At 39.6% G+C, this 17,590-nt stretch overlaps 1 pseudogene; it reads right to left on the bottom strand.

Moving 5' to 3' along the window:
* Positions 1-773: 773 nt before the first annotated feature.
* LOC145540452 (transcription initiation factor TFIID subunit 12 pseudogene) overlaps positions 774-17,590 on the bottom strand; it is a 33,749-nt pseudogene continuing 16,932 nt past the window's right edge.

The raw sequence follows: 17,590 nt of genomic DNA, 5'->3' as shown, positions 1-17,590 counted from the left end.
ATGTCCAACAGTTATTTAACTGTTGACCTATAAGACAAATTATTATACAGCTGTAAAGAGAATGTTTTCAAAGACTAATCAATGATATAGAGAGATATGTACCAAAACAAATGTATTTATTAAAATATTTACAGAGTATCTATAAATGTATGGTGTTCACAAAAAGTTCAATATCTAAATCCAAATTTCCCCTAGGTCCCCTCAATTTATTAATAGGAAAAGACTCATTATCCAAGGGCTCGTTAGATCTTTTTTTTTTTAATATCCTTTATTTGGCTTAATAGATTGTTTGCAGCTTAAATTTTTTTATTTTTATTATTTTTTTGATTAATAACTTCTTTATTCTGGAAACGCAAATGAAAGTCATATTCATATAAACACTGACATTACAAAGTACAGGGAGAAGGGTGAGGGAGAAGGGAACAGAAACCTCTACAAATCCTGCTAATATTAATACTCTCTCACCAAACAAAACCATAATGCTTTGTCCCCTATTCAATCACTTTTATAATAAACCACAAATAAAATCTTCTCTGGAAGATACACTGCTCTTCTTTGAGATGGCAGGGAAAAGGGACTGGAAGTTGGGGTAGGAGGCTTTATTCTTTTGGCAGATCTTCTCAGTCATTATAGATATTGCTGCACTGTTAATTAAAAAATATATGCTTCTGTGTAAAGCCTTAAAAAAAAAAAAATCCAAGGATGAGATGGCTGAGGTCTCAGCTCAAGTATCTCTGAATACATTGCTGTCCATCCCCTGACCTTTCCGTGCGTTATTTCTTGGTTGTTTTCCAGATCAACGCCATTCTCTGTGAGCTTCTGTGGTGCAAGTTTTTTGTAGGGTCGGATTTCTTCAGAGCCAAACCCCGGGATCCACATGTTCCACTGGCGTTCTAGATGCAGCTGGACATCTTTCACCTCCAGGGTGCTGGATTTGCGATGCTGAGCAAGCTGGCAGTCAGCTGTCACCACACTCTCAATAAAATCATCGGCAATCTGCAGCAGCATCTCCTCCACATCTTCATCCAATTGCTCATTAGGATCCACTTCTCTTACCAAGTCCTGTAATTTCTTCTTGGTCAATACCTGATTGTTTTCAGGGCTGAGACGCCCTCCTTTCCCAGGAGTGCCTGGGATCTTTACCACTGCAGTGCTATTGGCCATGGAGCCTTGTGGAGGAATGCTAGCTGGTTCCGGTTTTATTGATGAGAAATTGGACAGGTTGATTAGGGCTGAGGGACAAACTGTTTCATAATCTGTCTTGCTTTGGACTTCAGCTCATAGAGCTTATCGAGATCTTGTTTCTTTTTGGAGCTATGAGGACCAAGGCCAATCAAAGGCAGCAGCGTCTATCTCCCCATGATATGAGGAGACTGCCCCAGTGAAGCGTTCGTCTCAGCAGCCTGTCCGACTGCTCGGCCCTCCCTCTCTCTTTTTAATTGAAGTATAATTGATTTACAATATTATGTTAGCTTTAGGTGTACAGCAAAGTGATTGGGATATACATATATAAAATATATATATATTCTTTTCCATTGTAGTTTATTATAAGATAGTGAATATAGTTTCCTTTGGGGATCATTAGCTCTTAACTTAAAAGTTACAAACCCTCAGGCTTCCTTCTGCTGAATACCCCTGGAAGTGAAACTGATAGTTGCTCAGTCGTGTCTGACTCTTTGCGACCCCATGGACTGTAGCCTGCCAGGCTCCTCTGTCCATGGAATTCTCTAGGCAAGAATACTGGAGTGGGTTGCCATTCCCTTCTCCAGGGGATCTTCCTGACCCAGGGATGGAATCCAGGTCTCCAGCATTGCAGGCAGATTCTTTACCATCTGAGCCACAAGGGAAGCCCCTTAGGAGAACCCAAAGAGCACGTAGATTCTCCAAGATGAAGTCCATGGGCAGGACCCAGGCTGGCATGGATGCATTTTCCCTCTTAGCCTGGAACTCCCTGCTCCCTTGTAGCAATCAGGAACCGTGAATAGCAATGAAACAAAGAAACAGCTCCTCAGGACTCCAGCAATCACCTTACAGAAAATGGCCAGAAATTCCACATATGATTCTGCTCACGTCTCATTGGTAAGAAGTTTGTCATATGGCCACATCTAGCCTCAAGGGAACCTGGGACATGTAGATTATAGTTGGATGGCCATGTACCCCAGAAGAAGAGCAGAATGAATTTTGAGGTCAACCAATAGTCTACCACATCTCATTATAGACAATAAAAAATAGAAAACAAAGGAAGGAAATATACCCATTTATGGTGGCCATCTCTACTATGGTTTGGTGTAATTTTTCTCTTTCCACTTTCTAAATTTTCTAAACTTTCTACAGTTGTTATCTATTTCGTTCATAAGATAATGAGAAACATTGTTAATTTAAAAGAAAAAAGACTAGAAATTAATATTCTGAAATATTATCAGAGGTTGTCTTTGAAAAATGATACTACGTGTAATTTTTTCTTTATATTTTCTAAATTTTTTATAATCTATTTGGAGTCTTAGAAAGTAGTTCACCAAATGTCTTAGTTCCTACAAGGGCAGGTAGAAATAGTGTTATGGCCTATATTTGGGTTTCACACATGGTCACAATTACAGTGTTCTTCTGTCAGAGCCCTCTGTTTTCTTTGTTTTAAAATAGAAAGTAAGCCTGTTTGTGTATCACTCTCAGTAAAATGATGAACAACATGAAATTTTTCAACCTGCCCCCCAAAGCTACCGTTTTAAGCAATTAGTCTGTTCAGTTCTAGAATGGAAGCTATATTCAACTGCTAACTAGTTTCCTTCCTAGTAGATTACAACTCTCCCCATCTATATAACAACTTCTCACCTCCCTGCTCAGCTACCCTCTTGGAGTTTTGCTGGCTCTTCCAGGCTCATACTTAGAGTATACGCGTTACATTCTAGTAGGTTTATCTCACTGAATTAAGTCCACCCCCACCTCCCACCCTGGTTTGTCTGTAGAAGGCTTAAGATGTCACCTTTCCCAGTATAACGAAATTTCAACCGGACATTTTTGAAGACCTGAAGAAATAAATTCTGAATAATCAAACCATAGAGACTGAAAGAGAAAGAAATTAAAATATTAGGGAAGAAATAGGATTCCCCCAGTAACACTTAAACCGTAAAAGTAACACTTTGCTCAAAGACAACTCTGTTTAGGAGCATGTACAACACAGAAAAATTAAGGAAAGCAAACTTCAACGAAAGAAAACAGTAAGCATTAGTACAGTGGAAATGTTATAAAATTGCAAAATACTTCTATTTTTTCCCCTTCTTGCTTACCTTCCTATACCTGGAATACTACATACCTGAACATCACAAGAAATCCAAATACTATTGCAAAAAAAAAAAAAACACTAATAGAAACATCATCTCTCAGTATTTATAAGAACAAAAACTCCACCTTCACTTTTTCAGGGCACAACTGATATGGTTCATAGTACGGCATTTTACTCTGTGAGTCCCACCAGATGATTTAATTGAAATAGGAATATGTATTGTCAGAATCACTCTGCATTAGGGATACTGAGCTCCTAGATAACTGGTGTACATCTTCACGGTGTACCTGACCTGTGTGATGGTTGATTAGGTAGGGAAGAAGGAAGAGAGGAGAGACGATGACAAATAGGAATACAGTTATGTTTCACTTCTTATCTTACATTAAAGTTCCAAAATATCTTCTTTCTTCTCCATCTCCAACTTACAAAACCTACTGACTGATCTACTCTAGCTCATTTACTTTCTCCTTCAATTGTTCTGCCGATACTATAATTCTTTTAAACTTCATAACATTGTAATTTCCTAATCATTTGCTGTGGCATAGTCCTTATTTCCTACTGTTTTTCTTCTTTCCCCCTTGAGAAACATAAGTTACATTGGTTCCTGACAGCTGTTCTGCATCTCTTTGTAAAGACTGAGACAAAAAATCAGCTAAGTCTGACATATTTATCTGCCAAATTATCCTGGAATTTTGTATTTATAACTACTATTTTATTTATAATATGGAAAGAATAAGTTTTTATTTATTTCCCTACTTCCAGGTTTCATTTTCCTCCCTAGACTATCATATATGAAATGAAAGTGAAAGTGAAAGTTAGTCGCACAGCTGTGTAGGATTCTTTGCGATTCAATGGATTACACCCTGTCCCTCTCCTCTGTCCATGGAATTCTCCAGGCAAGAGTACTGGAGCGGGTTGCCATTTTCTCCTCCAGGGGATCTTCCCGACCCAGAGATTGAACCTGGGTCTCCTGCATTGCAGGCAGATTCTTTACCAACTGAGCCACTAGGGAAGCCCCATCATCTATGAAATACAATAGACAACTAAGATATGGGTAGATACCTTACATTAAAAAAAAAAAAAGAAAGAAAGAGGGGGAAGGGGGGAAACTTACTTGAAACACTCAGAAACTCAAGGCTTTGTAGAATAATCTAAAGATTATTGCTATCTTTGTAGACACAGCTTCTTACAATCCCTAACCCTTTAACACTCTCCAGGTCTTAGAGCTTTTGGACTTCTGAATGAGGAATTACGTTTGTATCCCTATCAGTAAATTCCCTTGAAAATGTTAAACTTGGCAACTGTGCTAGCTAAAGTCATCACTGTCTAGAAAATAGTTTAACAATAGCCTTTGTTGCAGTTTATTTTTAGCTTGAGTTGATAGGCTAGGTCACCACCAATTTTTGACTTAACTAGGAATCCTTTCTTTCTAGCAAATGGGTCTTCCAGGAGAGAACAGCATATACAGAATGACATGTTTGATGTTAATAAAACAGATTTCTTTGTTTTACTAGAGCCCACATTCATTGTCTCCCATAGGAGATATTGTTCTGTCCAAAGGAAAACAGTCCCCATTGGTTCCAGGACAACAGAAAAAAAGAGAGCTTAGATGGGGAATGAGGCTAAGTCATTTAAATGGTAGCTTCCTTTCTAAAACAGAAAGAAAGCATCATTGCTATTTTTTTATAATAAGGAAGAGGCAAATTCTTGATATAAATTTTGCAAATCTGTGAACTGATAATAAATTGTTAATCAGAGCTAAGATTTTTTTAAGATAAGCTCCATGAAATTATGAATACAGAACATGTAGAGGAAATTTAGTTGCTATTGCCATCTGGAAGGCAAACTTGGAAGGTCAAAGACATTTAAGTCTGGAAAAATGTAGATGAGGCGATAGGATGAATAGCTGCTCCTTTTGCAAATGCTGTTGATTTTCTTAACAACTAGCAATTGTAGACTTTTATTGGATGCTTTCTTGATCATTGTTTATAGCAGAATACGATGAAAGACTCTAAATATGCAGAGGGGTTTTGGAACAGTAGATTTTAAGGGGGGAATGTCAATTTTTTAAAATAAATCTGAAGAGGGGACGTACTTAGGATAATTCACTTTGACCTTCAAAACTAACTATACATTCTGAAATAAAATAAAATTCACATTGGCTTCTGTGTAATAAATGCTGCCTAGATTCGCATGGCCCTAATACAATAAGATTAAAAATATTCTATCACTGTTTATCCTTTGTGATCAGTTGTTTATCCCGTGTTAAACAAATATTGTGGGAAGAATAGATGGGAACAGGCTCCAAAACCGTTCCTTGGATGCTCATCAACAGAAACACAGAGAGACAGCCGAGCTCAGAACTTGGACAGATAAAATCCAACAGGAAAACCAAAAGAAAACTGACTAGAATTTTAAATCTTTAACAATGAATAGAGTCGTGGGATTACTGGTATCAGTGCAAACCTGATGCTGCGGAAAATAACTTTGGATTTTTTTATTCCAAAAAATAAATATATCAACTTGACTTTCCAAGGAGATCCTTAATGATACATGTGCCAAGGAAATGTATGCATGTATATATATAATGTGTTTTATATATAGTCTTTTTGAAAAAAAGCAAGAGAAAAAAAAACATGAAGAACATATAACATATGGCATTCCCTATCGCCTCAGCTGGTGTTTGCCATTTCCTGCTTGTAACTTTCTTAATTTTACATCTTCTCCTCAATTTCAATATACTAGACATTTTAATCAGATTTGCAAGCTGGCCTTCCCAGTTTCTTCATGTGCTGCTCCAGCTCCTATTAATCTTTTCAGTTATATGACTAGGCCTATTTGATTTGAAGAAAAGCTAATAATTACAATGCCTAGGGCGTCTTCATGAATAATCAATAATGTGCTCAGTGTGATGTGGCTGTCTGGGAAGCTACGCTCAGATGCAAAAAGCAATCAAATAAAAATGTATTCTAACATTTTAATCAAATTTTATGGGATGAGTATACGTGATGTTAGTGAGAGTAAAAACCAATGAGTGGCGTGCAGGCAGCTGATGAAACAAAAAATATAACTGACTTCGAGTAGCTTAAGTATTAGCCCTTGGAGTTGGGTCTCAATTTTGTTAACTTCTGGCCCCAGCCAAAGCTAGGCCACATAATGAAGCAGTTCTCTTTCAGAAAAACAGGAAAGCAAAACTGGCCATTTAGCATCAGGCAAATGGACTGTATGTCCACTGCCCAAAAGTAACTAACAAGGAGTTCCAGGGCTCTAGGCTAGCTGATGCTGAAGCTGAAGAAGCTCCAACACTTTGGCCACCTGATGCAAAGAGCTGACTCACTGGGAAAGACCCTGATGCTGGGAAAGATTGAGGGCAGGTGGAGAAAGGGTGACAGAGGATAAGATGGTTGGATGGCATCATCAACTCAATGGATACAAATTTGATCAAGCTCCAAGAGATAGTGAAGGACAAGGAAGCTTGATGTGCTGCAATCCCTGGGGTAACAAAGAGTTGGACACAACTTAGTGACTGAAAACAGGCTGGCAAAACCTTCCTCCCCAATTCCAAGGTCAAAAGTGAAAGCAAATAGAAACAAGGCAAAAAGTGAAAACCATTCAACCAATTCTAGAATAAATGCCAAGTTGTTCTTAACTATAAATCAGAGTTACTGGGAAATATTAGCAATTCAGGGTGATACCCCATTCCAAGCATCTTATTGCAGCCCTAAGAGCTACAGAGTTCTTACAGTTTACTTCAGCAATTATTCCCAAGAGTATAGCTGGCAAATGCATAGAGCAACCCACTCGAAACATATTCTATCAGATGCTGGCAGCAATGTCTAAGGAATTAATGTGATCAGCCAGTGCTCAGATGTTCAGTCATGTCCGACTCTGTGACCCCATGTATTGTAGCCCACCAGGCTCCTCTGTCCATGAGATTCTCCCAGCAAGAATACTCGAGTGGGTTTCCATTTCCTCCTCTGCAAACAGCCAGGGCTTGATGTTAGGTTTTCCGGAGTGATTCTGAGCTAATTTCTTAAAAGTGTATATACATAGGCAGGAATCCCTCCCATTTTCTCAGTGTCACTAATTAAGGTGGTTATTAGAGAGCTGGGATTTCACATTATTCTAAATGTCCCAGCATGTGTGATTTGCAAACTCACCCTAGCATCCTAGCACCTTCTTAGTGTACCTCCTCACGAAATTTTCTAATGGAGAATATGATTGATTACCTCTTCACAAGTCCTTCTCCTCATGAGGATGATCAGGTTTTAATGTGAGTTTTACAGATACTACTAGAGAGATTTATAAAATTTGAGAAGTGGGAAATAAGATAAAAAAAAAGATACACATTCTCTAGGCAACCAGTTTTGATATCATTTCCATTGGATCATCTAGCTTTTTTAAAAAAAAGTTTATTTATTTATTTGAATGCACTGAGTCTTAAGTAGTCTTAGCCACTGGACCACCAGGGAAATCCAGATTATCTAGCTCTTGATATAGAAGTTCATACATCAAAGTGTGAATCCACAAATACAGAACCAGGACCCCATATACCAAACAGCACAGACATACTTCCTCAGTTACAGAAATTAAAACTCTCTTCTGGTTACAAACCTCCTATTTAGAATCTTTTAAATTTTTTAAACTTACTCATAAGAAGAACTTTCACTATCTTATGTCAATGTAAAATTAATTTCTCTACAAAACAAAATCAGCAGACAAATTCAAAATTAAAACATCTGAGAATCTCACATGGATCGGAGTTCCAAAACTGGTAGCTGCAATTAAGACTAGAGGTGTCGGAAAGAAATTGTAAGGCAAGAGAATCTTTAAATATGAAAGAAATCATGTCTGAATAACGCTAGATATAAGCATTTACATTAGCAAATGAAATAGACGATAAAAATGACACAGTTAAGGAAGACCAAAACTTAGCCTGTCCTCACATGTAATTCAACATTCCCTTGTTCTAAAGCCTTAACCTAGCCTAAAGAATTCATAGGAAACTAACACCTGTGGCAATTGGTATAACCGTCTGTAAATCACCCAGAAAATGATTGAAAGTGTAGTATCAAAAGACTGAAAAGAAGGAAACTCTTATGATGAGAATTTACAGCATTCAAGGGAAAAAAGCAGTGAAGCCAGATGTCAAAATATGTATTTAGTGACTCATAAAATTTCATTGCCCCAAAGTGAAAAAAAATGAATACCACAGTTCGGCAACATTTTCAGCAGATGCCCCTAAAATACTTCTAACTTTAAAATAGTTCTTGAAATGCTTGCTATTCACTTATATTTCTTTTCATTTATTAACGTTTTTTTTTTTTACCACTGTCCTACAGAATTAAGAACTGGATCCAGGAGAAAAATCAAGGTAAACTGAACTTCAGGTTCATCATACTCTGCTTCAGTTCAATTCAGTTCAGTCACTCAGTCGTGTCCGACTCTTTGCGACCCCATGAATTGCAGCACTCCAGGCCTCCCTGTCCATCACCAACTACAGGAGTCCACCCAAACCCATGTCCATCGAGTCGGTGATGCCATCCAACCATCTCATCCTCTGTCTCTGCATGTAATTCACACTAGCTCCAAACAAGTCATCAGAGGGGATAGTTGGGGAATAAAACAAGAGAAGGAAATGGATCCATTTTAATCATATCCCTCTCCTCCATCTTTATAAAAGGCAATCGACAAGATGTACCTCTTACATGTACCTCTTACATTTAATGTTTTAATGTTGTTTCAAAAATCTCGGCTTTTAAAAAAAAACCTGGCTTCCCTGATAGCTCAGTTGGTAAAGAATCCACCTGCAATGCAGGAGACCCTGGTTCAATTCCTGGGTGGGGAAGATCCGCTGGAGAAGGGATAGGCTACCCACCTCAGTATTCTTGGGCTTCCCTTGTGGCTCAGCTGGAAAAGAATCCACCTTCAATGTGGGAGACCTGGGTTGAATCCCTGGGTTGGGAAGATCCCCTGAGAAGGGAAAAGGCTACCCACCCCAGTATTCTGTCCTGGAAAATTCCATGGGCTGTATAGTCCATGGGGTCACAAAGAGTTGGACATGACTGAGTGTCTTTCACTTTCACTTAAAAAACCCAAAAAAGAAAATAGTACTGATTCTTCCACATTGGAGAATCTGAAGAAAACACTAGGCATGAGAAGACTCTCTCCAACCCCTCAACCCCCAGAAGACTTTAGATTCAGGTACAAGTGGAGACCCAGGAGCCAAATCTGTCCACAGGTATGTTTTGTTAACTGGGGTGCCTTTCCATGGAGCAACTTTGCGACCCCATGGATTGTCACCCACCAGGCTCCTCTGTCCATGGACTTCTTCAAGCAAGAATACTGGAGTGGGTTGCCATTCCCTTCTCCAGGGGGTCTTCCCAACCTAGGGACCGAACCCTGGTCTCCTGCCTTGCAGACAGATTCTTTACCATCTGAGCCACCAGGGAAGCCCTTCCATAGAGCATCATTCCTCAGTTGCCAAAACCCCCACCACTACATATTATATTTCACAGAAGCACTTCACAGTTTACTTTTTTAAAAACTGGAGGATAATTGCTTTACAATTCTGTGCCAGCCTCCACCATACAACAATATGAATCAGTCACGAGTTTACATATATCCCCTCCCTCCCAAACCCCCCCACACACAATTCTCTTATCTATTACTCATTGTATACATTTCAGATTTTGACCCCTTCAAATGAAGATTTATCTTCATGCTTTCACATGAACTTAACCTTAAAGTCTGTCACCTAGAACAATCATTCACTAGGTAATTCAGTTCAGTTCAGTTCAGTCGCTCAGTCGTGTCCGACTCTTTGCGACCCCATGGACTGCAGTACGTCAGGCTTCCCTGTCTATTACCAACTTCTGGAGCTTACTCAAACTCGTGTCCATTGAACCAGTGATGCCATCCAACCATCTCATCTTCTATCGTCCCCTTCTCCTCCCACCTTCAATCATTCCCAGCATCATGGTCTTTTCAAATGAGTCAGTTCTTCGCATCAGGTGGCCAAAGTATTGGAGTTTCAGCTTCAGCATCAGTCCTTCCAATGAATATTCAGGACTGATTTCCTTTAGGATGGACTGGTTGATCTCCTTGCTGTCCAAGGGACTCTCAAGAGTCTTCTGCAACACCATAGTTAGACTATCTAATACATTTCTGCCTTGATCTTGGCATATCAGAAACATCAGAAGGGCTTCTTGCAAATATAGATGCCTGAACCCCATCCCTGATCTACTGAATTAAATATCTAAGGGTGGAGGTGGGGTTGGGGTGGGTGGATGGAAATAGTCTAAACATCTACACAGGAGGATCTGATGAGCTGCGAAGGTTACAAACCATTTCTTTATTATATCCAGTAATGAAGAACTCACTGCCTCCCAACAGATTTTTGGATAACAATGTAAGAAAGTTCTTTCCTCAGGCAAACCTTAGTGTTCAGACTAGAAATGGAGAAGTGTTATCTGCCTCTTAGCCTGGGGTGGTGTGACAGTCTATCAGGGAGCCCTGTCAAAACTCGCAGGAGTTTGTTACAGAAACTATTCTCCACTTCTTCCACTTCCAGCCATATGTTTCATACCCTACTGGCTCCGTTTTGAGAACATATTCCACCTCTATGTCCATATGAAAGCTGAAGCTACCTATTCAGGTGTTGCAGCTGTCACTAACAATATCCTCGTGATGGGATGAAATAGATTTTGCCTCAGAAACTATGAAAAGAAATCCGGTGTGCAAAAATGACACGTTACGAAATGATGAAGTACAACATCTGGCTCCAAAGTGAGTAATACAGGTGCCATTAAGGAGATAAACAGGAAGCTTCTTTATTAAATAGCGAAGTTAAATTTCCAGGCTATTTTGGACTTTCTCTACAGGTGTTGGAGAGATTAATTCTCATGCCTATTTATCAATTCAGTCAAAATAACATTACAATGGATTTCACCAGGTGTTTGGTTGATTTAGGTGAAAGAGCTGGTTATTATAACAAAAATTCATTCACATGATTGTCAACAGAAATTTACCAGCTATATGTCAAAAATATATTATTATAATACCAAGTCAAAACTGGACAGCACAGTACATGCTCACAAATAATCTCTTCAAAACTTTAAAGAAATCTTGAATTCCATATGATAGATGAAGATATAGAGACTTCTGTCAAATGACTTATCCAAATTTACTCAGTAAGGATCAGAACCTGCACAAATCCCAGATTTCCCATATCCAAGGACGTGCTCAAGGTCTGGGGACTAGATTACAAAAGTAAGGTAAAACAAAACAATAACCAATGTTTATCTAACCATGATTCTAGAAAACACATGATCAAACAGGACAAAATGCAGTAAAGAAAGAAAATGTGAAAAACATCTATCTCTGACTACTTAGGGGATGTGCCAGTTTTCAAATTGAACTCTAAGATATCACTGATGGTGTAAACATCTACAACCAATCCTCAAGCCCCTCAGGAGTCAGTTGTCAAAGGCACAGATATAGGGCAGGGAACAGAGGAATGAGGCCACCATACAGGTGTGTAGCCCTTTGAACAGTCACACTGAAGAGATGAGACCTATTTCCCTGCCTGGTAAACACTGGCTGAGGAGTCTTAAGACACAGGAGCATGTGAGGAAATAACATGTGAAGTACAGCCGAAAGGGCTCTGCAGGGACTTCCCTGGTGGTCCAGTGGTTAAGAATCTGCCTTGCAATGCAAGGGATGCAAGGTCAATCCCCAGTTGGAGAACTAAGATTTCACATACCATGGAGCAAAGATCCTCTATGACACAACTTAGTCCTGTGTGCCACAGCTAAGACCCAATGCAGCCAAATAAATAAATATTAAAAAGAAAAAAAAAGAGCAGCAGGGCTCTGTAAACCTCAGCCACAATAGTGCTGGTGGTCAACCATGATAGGAGATAGAGCTAAAGTCCAAGACAGATACTCTACTCAGTAAATAAAGAACTTTGAAAATATAGTACATTATGTGTTATTTTATTCCACCATGTTTGGTTCAGCATGCAAAGTTAAGTCATGGTAAAGTGAGGAAGAATGTCTCTTAAATATCAAGATCTTAATGCCCTAAATGATTCAGCACCTGGATCGTTAGTCTGAGACAAGGAGAAACTGACAGTGAAAACAGTGCACCCACTTTATTAAAATGTATGAGGATGAAATTAGACATTGAATAACTTCCTCTTCCTACATAATTCCTTGCTATTTAGGACATTTTACTAGAACTCAGCTATGAAATTGTTAGCGGACTGCAAATTTCTTATAAATATGAAATACATAGTTTCATTTTATTTCACTCTCCAAAATATATTAATTTTTACATTGATTTTTAGGATCAAGAAACTTATTCAAAATGTTATGTATCCTTATTCTAATATTTCTTAAATATATATTGCTCACTGAGTCCTGACTCTTTGCAACCCCATGGACTATAGCCTGCCAGGCTCCTCTGTCCATGGAATTTTCCAGGCAAGAATACTGGAGGTGGTTGCTATTTCCTCCTCCAAGGGATCTTTCCAACCCATGGGTTGAACCCGAATCTCCTGCATCTCTTGCACTGGCACGCAGATTCTTTACCACTGCGCCACTTGGGAAGCCCATATATATATATGTATATGTACATATGGGCTTACATATATATATACACATACATATAAAACAGATACATTTCTCCTGGACCAGCTATAAGCCTCTCAGAAAAAGCCTCACAGTCACATGGACCCTGAGCAGTAGAGTAGTAACTACAGGAGGTACTTGACAGGCAGGCCTAGGAGAGCACTTTCTCCCCCAGGGCCAGCACGTGGCTGAGTGATCACAGAAGATTGTTCAGTGTGTGGGCCGTCATGCTCATAGGCAGTTCACTAAGATTATGGGGGAGGAAGCTGTAACAGAGCCACTGCTAAGCCAGGATTGCAGCCAGACCCCAGACATTTTCTCTCACTAGAACTAAGGGGAGGGCCAAGTCAGCAAAACACCATGTTACGAGGCCAAGGGCACTTCAGAGCTCCTTCAGCAAGAATCCAGAGGGCAGGCCAAGGCAAACATCACTCACCCATTGCCAAAAGGATAATAGCATCTTCTCTCACCCATCTTGAGAAGAAGAAAGAAGGGAAGATTCTTGAGAAGGGGAAGGGAAAGACAAATCCAGGTTTTATAGTGTCTGAAGCTTTTATAATATGAAGACTCATGTTCAGGAAAAAGAATGCAAAATAGAAATAGGAAATTGCTAGGGTGACTCCCAAGGACTTGGGAGGGTCCCAGGAAAGTGAATCCCTGAAGCACAGGCTTCTCTTAAATTCACCCCTGGGAAGGGACCCTGAAAAACTGGGTAATTACAGAAAAGAGACTGTTTTGAACCTGCAGAGAAGAAGGTATGTGTTACTGGCATAGCCAATGCGCTCTGCCATCAGTGGGAATGAGGTCTCTGGAGAACCATGAAATCAGTTGTAGGAAATAAAGTGAAAATATGAGTCTTGGTGTGTAAATTTCTACCACCTGCTACATTTTCTATGTTCAGAAATGTAAAAGTCAGTTTGTAAATCACTCAAAAAGAAATAAGCTACTGAAAGTCAGATTTGAGTTTTATAGCTGTCTGAGTTTAACCCAACATGTGCCCATAACAATGGGGGATATAAACCACTTGAAAGCAATAAATGTAAGGATGATTAAGATCACCAGATATATAATTTCCACGAATATTTTTCACTTTTCTCAAAATTGCACTAAAAGCTACTCTAAAACAGTAGGTTCTCAGAGGACACACGAGGTTCACCCTTTTCCAACTACAAAGCTGTATAAGACTGGATTTTTTAAAATATACACTTCAAGCAAAACAGCATTTCACAACAGATTGAATGCAAGAGCAGACATGCGAATCCAGCTGTCTTCTATTAAGCCAAAAAAAAATGGAGATTTTCAAAGATGCAGAACAATGTGAGCCACAGTTCTATTTTTTTATTTTAAGAAATAATATTTATATATGAATGTATAATAAATATACGTTACTTATGTTAGAAATAATAAGTCCATCATATATTAAATAAATGCTTAAATTTCTCTAACTATTTATATGTTAAATATTAATATAACCCACATAAACCAAAGGTCTTTGGGGTCCTTAACAGTTGTTAAGGGTGTAAAGGGATCCTGAGAACCACTGGCCTGTGAGAACCAAGGCATGTGTTGTATAGCAAGCTTTACAGCAAAGGAATCAACAATAAAATGTTGTTCTACTTTTACAGCATTAAGGATCGAGTAGAGAGAAAGAACACATAAATAGCACAGATATCATATTAACAGTGACTTCGGGCCTCAACTTCAATGTCACTCTCTTAGAAAATCTTCCATGACCATCCCATCCAAAGGTGTCTCCCTCTCCCTCCTTCTCTCCTTCTCCTCCTCTTTTACTGAGTGGACATCTCCTTACCCTATTTCCTTCAGAGCACTTTTTAAAAATCTCTATTTTATTTCTTTGTTTTGTTTCCTACGTGTTAGTTTTCTGTAGTCCCCACTCTTTTCTTGCTATTACCTACATGTATGCATGCTCAATCGCATCTGACTCTGTGACCCAGTGGACCGTAGCCCGCCAAGCTCCTCTGTCCCTGGAATTCTCCAGGCAAGAATGCTGGAGTGGGTTGCCATTTATTTCCTCCTTCAAGGGATCTTCCCAACTCAGGGATCGAATTGTATCTCCTGCTTGGCAGGCATATTCTTTACCATTGAGCCACCTGGGAAGACCTATTATTATCTACCTCTCCCCTCAAATATCAGTTTCATGCAGACAGGGACCTGGATTATCTTATTCTATGCTCTGGCCTCAGCACCTTCATAAAGGTCTGACACATAGCAGGGGCTTCATTAATATTTGTCAGTTGACTGAATGAACTAACTGAATCTGTTAGATACTTGTTTTCAGAGCTATAAAATAAGAAGAACTGAGAAATCCAGATGACATTTTAAAAAAATGTGTTACTTGTCCTCTTCTGAAGCACTAGATATTTCTTAAACATTAAAGGAGCTACTGGTCTCCCTATAGTTTCTCTGTGAAGCACTGTGGTCGTGCCCATAGCCAAGGATATGGACCTCCAGTTGAAATATTTTCCATCATTGGAAGATGACACCCAACTGCATATCCTGGAGAAACCTGCTGGATTGCATCTAAGACTGAGAGAACTTTGTTACATATTTACCTCTGACCAGATTTACTGTTGCTTTTTGTATAAATTTGCTCTACTAGCACTAGCTCAGATTTGACCAGCATATCAAACATGCACACACCACACACACAGAAAGAGCGAAACTCAGGCCATGATAAATATATATTTCCATCTAAACAAGAAATTTGTGCTAGAGAAAGGCTGTTAGGTGATAATCCTTTAAGTGTTTTCACCTAGGCAAAGGAAGCTCATCATGCTTTTAGAAAGAATGTATATTATTATGTATGCAACTAGTGTTCCCTTAAGCAGAGAACCTGATCTTTGCTTACAGTTAGCTTATGAACAATGTTGTTCAGGACATTATACTGCCTCTGGGTCTGCACAGATCTAAACAGTGTAGCTGCTGCAAAGGTGTATCATAGTCATGGCATACGGTCCACATCCTCTATCTGCCCCAGCCAACAGCATGTGACATGCTTAGTCACTCAGTCATATCCGACTCTTTGTCACCCCTGGACAGTAGCCCACCAGGCTCCTCTGCCCATGGAGACTCTCCAGGCAAGAATACTGGAGAGGGTTGCCATGTCCTCCTCCAGGGTATCTTCCCAACCCAAGATCGAACCCCGGTCTCACTCATTGCAGGCGGATTCTTTACCAGCTGAATCCCAGCCAAGAGCATGACCTTGCTTAAATCACTAACCCTTGTACCACAGTGTTTCTACTTGTAAGATTTGGATCATAATTCCTGTCCCATGTGCTCCTGTAAGAATGTTGTAAAAAAAATGAGATTACTGATAGCAAAGCTCTTTGAAAGGTGCTATTTAAATCACAAGTACTATTATTAGGGCTGTCTGCAATTTTTCAGCTAATGGACGATGCAACAGATGGGACCTAGAAGATGTTTGATACTATTGATATTTCTCCTGGAGTTTTTTCTTCTTCCCACCTCTCTTATTTATTATTTATTAAAACTCTAGCTCTCATCTACATAACAAGAAGAAAACAGAAAGCTTCTGTGTTCGGGCTGAATTTGCAAAGATCACCTTATCCAGACAGTTTAAAAATGTATTATTCCAGTGCATTTCTTCCCCTTGACAACACCGTGTAGCATGTGGGATCTTAATTCCCAGACCAGGGATCAAACCCATGACCCCTGCAGGGGAAGCGTGGAGTCTTAACCACCGGACCACAAAGGAAGTCCCCACCTCTTCATTTTTAAATGCATTGAGGTCTTACCAAGCAGAAACAACAGACACAACTGGATTAAGATGTTATAGATGTGCTAGGATTTCTTTCTTTTCTTTTAAAATCTCCTTTTTAGGTGTTTGGGGCTTATAAAATAAAAATTAAAAAAAGATTTTTGAACCCTACCTATACTAAAAATGCTTATCTGGAAGGTATAATGTAAACACTTTAATTGAGTAGCATTAACTACTGGCCAGAGATACACTGAGCATTTACAGTTCAATGAAAGGAGGGATCAGGAAAACCTGGTAATGAAGGCCCTGCCCACTAGGAAACAGAAGGAGAGGGTTGGAGGTGTGATCTAGCAGGTGGAGGTGTGAAAGCAGAGACACAGGAGGTTTGTAAATGGCAGCTTGATTCATAGACCCAAGCCCACAGCAGTCTCCGTCGCCTGCTTATTCTTTGCCTAAAATCACCTATGACCAAACCAATTCCATCCTGAATGTGACTGAGTCTTCCTTTTAATACAAGTTATTTCAACAGTTGACTGACTGACATGGTGCACTTTAAGCTGTAAAACACAACTAAGGTGAGAGAGAGAGAGATGCCTCCTAAGACCCTTTGTGTGCATGTGTGCTCAGGTGCTTCAGTCGTGTCCAACTCTTTTCGAACCCATGGACTGTACCCTGCCAGGCTCCTCTGTCCATGGGATTTCCCAGGAATGGGTTGCCATTTCCTTCCCCAGGGGACTTTCCCGACCCAGGGATGGAACCCGCATCTCCTGCTTAGCAGGCAGATTCTTTACCATTGAGTCACCTGGGAAGCCCCAAGAAAGACACATTATTTAGTCCCAGTTTGATTTAACTCAGGCACCTAAAGGATGCTGTTAAAGCTACTGAAGCAAGTCTCCAATGAGCAGGCTGCTGCCGGGCAGAATAGGGGAGAAAGGAACG

This window comes from Giraffa tippelskirchi, chromosome 3, assembly GCF_054371585.1.
Source record: "Giraffa tippelskirchi isolate mGirTip1 chromosome 3, T2T-mGirTip1v1.2.pri, whole genome shotgun sequence".
In the NCBI taxonomy this organism is placed as follows: Eukaryota; Metazoa; Chordata; class Mammalia; order Artiodactyla; family Giraffidae; genus Giraffa; species Giraffa tippelskirchi.
This window is presented reverse-complemented; position numbering and strand designations above follow the sequence as displayed.